This window comes from Pelobates fuscus, chromosome 7 (genome assembly GCF_036172605.1).
Source record: "Pelobates fuscus isolate aPelFus1 chromosome 7, aPelFus1.pri, whole genome shotgun sequence".
NCBI lineage: Eukaryota > Metazoa > Chordata > Amphibia > Anura > Pelobatidae > Pelobates > Pelobates fuscus.
Window position 1 is genome coordinate 204,465,109 of NC_086323.1, and position 8,758 is coordinate 204,473,866.

Here is an 8,758-nt window from a genome sequence, read left to right on the forward strand (position 1 = left end):
AATACTGAGAATCTATACGCTGATAATAAACATGTTGCTCTGTATAATAATACTGAGTATCTATACGCTGAAAATAAACATGTCGCTCTGTATAATAATCCTGAGTATCTATACGCTGATAATAAACATGTTGCTCTGTTTAATACGGAGTATCTATACGCTGATAATAAACATGTCGCTCTGTATAATAATACTGAGTATCTATACGCTGATAATAAACATGTCACTATGTATAATAATACTGAGTATCTATACACTGATAATAAACATGTCGCTCTGTATAATGATATCGAGTATCTATACGCTGATAATAAACATGTCGCTCTGTATAATAATACTGAGTATCTATACGCTGATAATAAACATGTCGCTCTGTATAATGATAACGAGTATCTATACGCTGATAATAAACATGTCGCTCTGTATAATAATACTGAGTATCTATACGCTGATAATAAACATGTTGCTCTGTATAATAATACTGAGTATCTATACGCCGACAATAAACATGTCGCTCTGTATAATGAAAACGAGTATCTATACGCTGATAATAAACATGTCGCTCTGTATAATAATACTTAGTATCTATACGCTGATAATAAACATGTCGCTCTGTATAATAATACTGAGTATCTATACGCTGATAATAAACATGTTGCTCTGTATAATAATACTGAGTATCTATACGCTGATAATAAACATGTCGCTCTGTATAATGAAAACGAGTATCTATACGCTGATAATAAACATGTCGCTCTGTATAATAATACTGAGTATCTATACGCTGATAATAAACATGTTGCTCTGTATAATGATAGCGAGTACCTGTTATGTTTGATGATAGCTGACTTACAATAACATACCGTCTATTAATCAGCCAGGATTTATTGATCACAAGTCACATATTATGTTCGATCCCTTTGTTGATATACACATTCCTGCTGTAACATACACCCAACATGGCCGAACTCCATACACACACTGGGAAGAGAGAGCAAATCTAGGGGGTGTATCCATCCCAGCATGCCTTGCACACTTACTACAGGAGCTGGTTAGGGAAAAACTGTGCATTGTGCAAAGCTCCCCTAGAGGGGACTGCTGGTATACACCACAGTATCCACATAATAATGTAGTCACTAGTCTGTATAATAATACTGAGTATCTATACGCTGATAATAAACATGTCACTCTGTATAATAATACTGAGTATCTATACGCTGATAATAAACATGTCGCTCTGTATAATAATACTGAGTATCTATTCGCTGATAATAAACATGTCGCTCTGTATAATACTGAGTATCTATACGCTGATAATAAACATGTCGCTCTGTATAATAATACTGAGTATCTATACGCTGATAATAAACATGTCGCTCTGTATAATAATACTGAGTATCTATACACTGATAATAAACATGTCGCTCTGTATAATAATACTGAGTATCTATACACTGATAATAAACATGTCGCTCTGTATAATAATACTGAGTATCTATGCGCTGATAATAAACATGTCGCTCTGTATAATAATACTGAGTATCTATACACTGATAATAAACATGTCGCTCTGTATAATAATACTGAGTATCTATACGCTGATAATAAACATGTCGCTCTGTATAATAATACTGAGTATCTATTCGCTGATAATAAACATGTCGCTCTGTATAATACTGAGTATCTATACGCTGATAATAAACATGTCGCTCTGTATAATAATACTGAGTATCTATACGCTGATAATAAACATGTCGCTCTGTATAATAATACTGAGTATCTATACACTGATTTATAAACATGTCGCTCTGTATAATAATACTGAGTATCTATACACTGATAATAAACATGTCGCTCTGTATAATAATACTGAGTATCTATGCGCTGATAATAAACATGTCGCTCTGTATAATAATACTGAGTATCTATACACTGATAATAAACATGTCGCTCTGTATAATAATTGCGAGTATCTATACGCTGATAATAATCATGTCGCTCTGTATAATAATACTGAGTATCTATACGCTGATAATAAACATGTCGCTCTGTATAATAATACTGAGTATCTATACGCTGATAATAAACATGTCGCTCTGTATAATGATGCCGAGTACCTGTTATGTTTGATGATAGCTGACTTACAATAACATACCGTCTATTAATCAGCCAGGATTTATTGATCACAAGTCACATATTATGTTCGATCCCTATGTTGATATACACATTCCTGCTGTAACATACACCCAACATGGCCGACCTCCATACACACACTGGGAAGAGAGCAAATCTAGGGGGTGTATCCATCCCAGCATGCCTTGCACACTTACTACAGGAGCTGGTTAGGGACAAACTGTGCATTCTGCAAAGCTCCCCTAGAGGGGACTGCTGGTATACACCACAGTATCCACATAATAATACTGAGTATCTATACACTGATAATAAACATGTCGCTCTGTATAATAATACTGAGTATCTATACGCTGATAATAAACATGTCGCTCTGTATAATAATACTGAGTATCTATACGCTGATAATAAACATGTCGCTCTGTATAATAATACTGAGTATCTATACACTGATAATAAACATGTCGCTCTGTATAATCATACTGAGTATCTATACGCTAATAATAAACATGTCGCTCTGTATAATAATACAGAGTATCTATACACTGATAATAAACATGTCGCTCTGTATAATAATCCTGAGTATCTATACGCTGATAATAAACATGTCGCTCTGTATAATAATACTGAGTATCTATACACTGATAATAAACATGTCGCTCTGTATAATAATACTGAGTATCTATATACTGATAATAAAAATGTCGCTCTGTATAATAATACTGAGTATCTATACACTGATAATAAACATGTCGCTCTGTATAATTATAGCTAGTATATATTGCCTGATAATAAACATGTCGCTCTGTATAATACTACTGAGTATCTATACACTGATAATAAACATGTTGCTCTGTTTAATAATACCGAGTGTCTATACACTGATAATAAACATGTTGCTCTGTATAATATTACCGAGTATCTATACACTGATAATAAACATGTCGCTCTGTATAATAATACTGAGTATCTATACGCGGATAATAAACATGTCGCTCTGTATAATGAAAACGAGTATCTATACGCTGATAATAAACATGTCGCTCTGTATAATAATACTTAGTATCTATACGCTGATAATAAACATGTCGCTCTGTATAATAATACTGAGTATCTAGACACTGATAATAAACATGTCGCTCTGTATAATAATACTGAGTATCTATACGCTGATAATAAACATGTCGCTCTGTATAATAATACTGAGCATCTATACACTGATAATAAACATGTCGCTCTGTATAATAATACTGAGTATCTATACGCTGATAATAAACATGTTGCTCTGTATAATAATACTGAGTATCTATACACTGATAATAAACATGTCGCTCTGTATAATAATACTGAGTATCTATACGCTGGTAATAAACATGTCGCTCTGTATAATAATACTGAGTATCTATACGCTGGTAATAAACATGTCGCTCTGTATAATAATACTGAGTATCTATACGCTGATAATAAACATGTCGTTCTGTATAATAATACTGAGTATCTATACACTGATAATAAACATGTCGCTCTGTATAATAATACTGAGTATCTATACGCTGATAATAAACATGTTGCTCTGTATAATGATAGCGAGTACCTGTTATGTTTGATGATAGCTGACTTACAATAACATACCGTCTATTAATCAGCCAGGATTTATTGATCACAAGTCACATATTATGTTCGATCCCTTTGTTGATATACACATTCCTGCTGTAACATACACCCAACATGGCCGAACTCCATACACACACTGGGAAGAGAGCAAATCTAGGGGGTGTATCCATCCCAGCATGCCTTGCACACTTACTACAGGAGCTGGCTAGGGACAAACTGTGCATTGTGCAAAGCTCCCCTAGAGGGGACTGCTGGTATACACCACAGTATCCACATAATAATACTGAGTATCTATACACTGATAATAAACATGTCGCTCTGTATAATAATACTGAGTATCTATACGCTGATAATAAACATGTCGCTCTGTATAATAATACTGAGTATCTATACGCTGATAATAAACATGTCGCTCTGTATAATAATACTTAGTATCTATACGCTGATAATAAACATGTCGCTCTGTATAATAATACTGAGTATCTATACACTGATAATAAACATGTCGCTCTGTATAATCATACTGAGTATCTATACGCTAATAATAAACATGTCGCTCTGTATAATAATACAGAGTATCTATACACTGATAATAAACATGTCGCTCTGTATAATAATCCTGAGTATCTATACGCTGATAATAAACATGTCGCTCTGTATAATAATACTGAGTATCTATACACTGATAATAAACATGTCGCTCTGTATAATAATACTGAGTATCTATAAGCTGATAATAAACATGTCGCTCTGTATAATAATACAGAGTATCTATACACTGATAATAAACATGACGCTCTGTATAATAATACTGAGTATCTATACGCTGATAATAAACATGTCGCTCTGTATAATTATAGCTAGTATATATTGCCTGATAATAAACATGTCGCTCTGTATAATACTACTGAGTATCTATACACTGATAATAAACATGTTGCTCTGTTTAATAATACCGAGTGTCTATACACTGATAATAAACATGTTGCTCTGTATAATATTACCGAGTATCTATACACTGATAATAAACATGTCGCTCTGTATAATAATACTGAGTATCTATACGCTGATAATAAACATGCCGCTCTGTATAATAATACCGAGTATCTATACGCTGATAATAAACATGTCGCTCTGTATAATAATCCTGAGTATCTATACACTGATAATAAACATGTTGCTCTGTATAATAATACTGAGTATCTATACACTGATAATAAACATGTTGCTCTGTATAATAATACTGAGTATCTATACACTGATAATAAACATGTCGCTCTGTATAATAATACTGAGTATCTATAAACTGATAATAAACATGTCGCTCTGTATAATAATACTGAGTATCTATACGCTGGTAATAAACATGTCACTGTGTAATAATACTGAGTATCTATACGCTGATAATAAACATGGCGCTCTGTATAATGATACCGAGTATCTATACGCTGATAATAAACATGTCGCTCTGTATAATAATACTGAGTATCTATACGCTGGTAATAAACATGTCGCTTTGCATAATAATACTGAGTATCTATACGCTTATAATAAACATGACGCTCTGTATAATAATACTGAGTATCTATACACTGATAATAAACATGTCGCTCTGTATAATAATACTGAGTTTCTATACACTGATAATAAACATGTCGCTCTGTATAATGATACCGGGTATCTATACGCTGATAATAAACATGTTGCTTTGTATAATAATACTGAGTATCTATACGCTTCTAATAAACATGACGCTCTGCAGGGCCGGATTAAGAGCACACTGGACCTGGTGCTGACAATTATGATGGGCCTGTAACGGAACCGCTGGCACCCCGACCGGGTACCCTCCGCTGACGGATGCTTTCCGAGGTCTCCAAGCACTCCACCAGACACCATAACCACTGTAGACTCCCACGAACCGCCGCAGCTTGGTTGGGGTCTCGCCACGCTACCCACTCTGGACCCAAGACCAGGGTCTATCTTCCAGTAGATGGACCTCTCCGAATTCCAGAGAGCAGGCACAGGAACAGCTCTTAGCAGAGCTCAGCGATAATACCCTGGGGAGTATAGTGATTATAGCAATCCCCAGAGTGTAGTTCTCCAATCCCCCAAACATGAGCCGAAACTTCATGAAGGTACAAGATGATCTGAGGTGCTAGCACACCCAGTCTGCTTTTATTTCCATCTTACACATATAAGACAGTTTTTATACATGTGCTATAACGTTAAAACCGTACATCCAATCTTCATAAAAATTACACATTTGAACTCAGCACACTTCAAACATAAACACTTCCAAAAATCAGCCAAATCCCCCCAGTGGATCAAAAGTTAGCTGGAGGTCCCTTTATGACCGACCGCAAGCACAATTTCCTGCCCAAAACAGTTCCATAGATTTCGAACGGGACTTAGTCTCTGGAGCTGAAAAGCGAAGTGTAGGAGAAGGTAAGGGTCAGCGGTGTTCGGTAAAATGTGTGGGGGATTGGAGAACTTCACTCTGGGGATTGCTATAATCACTATACTCCCCAGGGTATAATCGCTCAGCTCTGCTAAGAGCTTGTTCCTGTTCCTGCTCTCTGGAATTCGGAGAGGTCCATCTACTGGAAGCTAGACCCTGGTCTTGGGTCCAGAGTGGGTAGCGTGGCGAGACCCCAACCATGCTGCGGCGGTTCGTGGGAGTCTTCAGTGGTTATGGTGTCTGGTGGAGTGCTTGGAGACCTCAGAAAGCACTAGGAGCATCCGTCAGCGGAGGGTACCCGGTCGGGGTGCCAGCGGTTCCGTTACAGTGGTGGCAGCGGTGGGATGGCGTCCTAGTGCGAGGTAAAGCAGCTCAGAGACACAGTTCGTTTGGAGTTACAATTGAGGGCAACGTTTGTATTCGTACAGCGGCCCTGTTCACAACAGAATGGAGAGAGTTAGCACCCGGGCAGCGCTCACCTACGAGGAGGCGTTCCTTCGGGAAATGCGATGGCGACTGGCGTGTTTTAGCACGGATGTCCCGGACAGCGTTGTCCGGATACTTGAGGCTCACGTGGCCGAGGATCTGCAATACCAAGCAGAACGAGCCGGGTGGGGGACACCCAAGCCACAGCGGCAGTGTGAGTCCCAGAGAGCAGAAGGTGTCGTCCTTCCTCTCCAGCGGCAGTGTGTACCCCAGGGAGCAGAAGGTGCCGTCCTTCCTTCCCAGCGGCAGTGTGTACCCCAGGGAGCAGAAGGTGTCGTCCTTCCTCCCCAGCGGCAGTGTGTACCCCAGGGAGCAGAAGGTGCCGTCCTTCCTCCCCAGCGGCAGTGTGTAACCCAGGGAGCAGAAGGTGCTGTCCTTCCTCCCCAGCGGCAGTGTGTGTCCCAGGGAGCTGAAGATGCCCTCCTTCCTCCCCAGCGGCAGTGTGTACCCCAGGGAGCAGAAGGTGCCATCCTTCCTCCCCAGCGACAGTGTGTATCCCAGGGAGCAGAAGGTGTCGTCCTTCCTTCCCAGCGGCAGTGTGTATCCCAGGGAGCTGAAGGTGCCGTCCTTCCTCCCCAGTGGCAGTGTGTACCCCAGGGAGCAGAAGGTGCCGTCCTTCCTCCCCAGCGGCAGATCATTAATGTGCAGGGAATTGGGAGCCCAGTCTCCATTCCCCAGCGGCAGAGTGTTCTATCGGGAGAGGAGCCTGTTACCCCCTCTCCCCAGCGACAGCTTAGTGTACCAGGGGGAGACTGTAAGCCCCACAACTGTGCAGATGGGACCGTGGTCTCTGCACCTACAGCACAGGGTGTAAGGACAGTCAGTCCTGTCCCCCAGCAACAAGGCTGCTTAGTCAAAGGGGAGACAGTCGGTCTCCCCCTCCAACAGTGGAGCTATGTATCCAAACGGGAGACAGTCGGTCTCCCCCTCCGGCAGCAGAGCTGTGCATCTAAAGGGGAGACAGTCGGTCTCCCCCTCCGGCAGCAGAGCTGTGCATCTAAAGGGGAGACAGTAGGTCTCCAGCAACCAGGCTCCAACCAGACTATTCCCGTGGTAGTGCTGGCACCAGGGCAGAGTACCGCTGGTCTCTGCCCCCTTAGCAACCCACCAAAGCAGTCTACCAGTCCCCCACACAGCCGTGGTGAGGCACCTGGACCTGGACAAGTTTTTCCCTTACTCAGGTGTAGTAACCATGTATTGTGGGTGGGCTGTACTGCTGTTTCTGTTTTGTGGGTGGGCGGCTGGACTAACAAGGGCACTGACCGGCAGGAGGTCAGATACCCTGTTAGTCTGTTTGGAAAAGGGGAGAAATGTGACGAAACCAACCTCGCCACTGGGCATTGGAGAAGCCTGTTTGCCCGCCTCCTACCTGCTGACTATGGCCCCTTGAAAATTGGTACGTTTAGAGAACTATATTTGGGCATATTGTATTTTATAGTGCGACTGCTGGCCCTTTAAGCACAGTGAATGGTATTTTATTGTACTGCTGCTGGCCCTTTAAGAACCGTCTGGGGACATATTGTGACTTTGCTGAACAATGCTCCTTTAAGACTATGTCCCCAGACCTGTAAAATAACTTGTTCCTGGCTTTCTCCCACTTGGTTCAGTAAATAGGGCTTACTGAACCAAGTACCACACAGGCGGACCACCCAGAAGTTAAAGTGTGCAGGCAATTTACCTCCCAGGCTGTAAGGTTACTGCAGGTTAATTGCACGTGGCGGCGGCCATCTTTGTTCAGTCGAACGCGGTCAGCGGTGTATGCTAAAGATTCTGTGGAACTGAAATCGGCTACACATTTTACCGATTTTTTTTTTTTTTTATAAGTAAGCCCTATTTACTGAACCAAGTGGGAGAGAGCCAGGAACAAGTTATTTTACAGGTCTGGGGACATAGTCTTAAAGGAGCATTGTTCAGCAAAGTCAAAATATGTCCCCAGACGGTTCTTAAAGGGCCATACACACACAATAAAAGTTCATACTTTTCAGGGGCCATAGTCTTAAAGGGTATTGTTACCCAAAGTCTCAATATGTCCCCAGACAGTTCTTAAAGGGCCAGCAGCAGTACAATAAA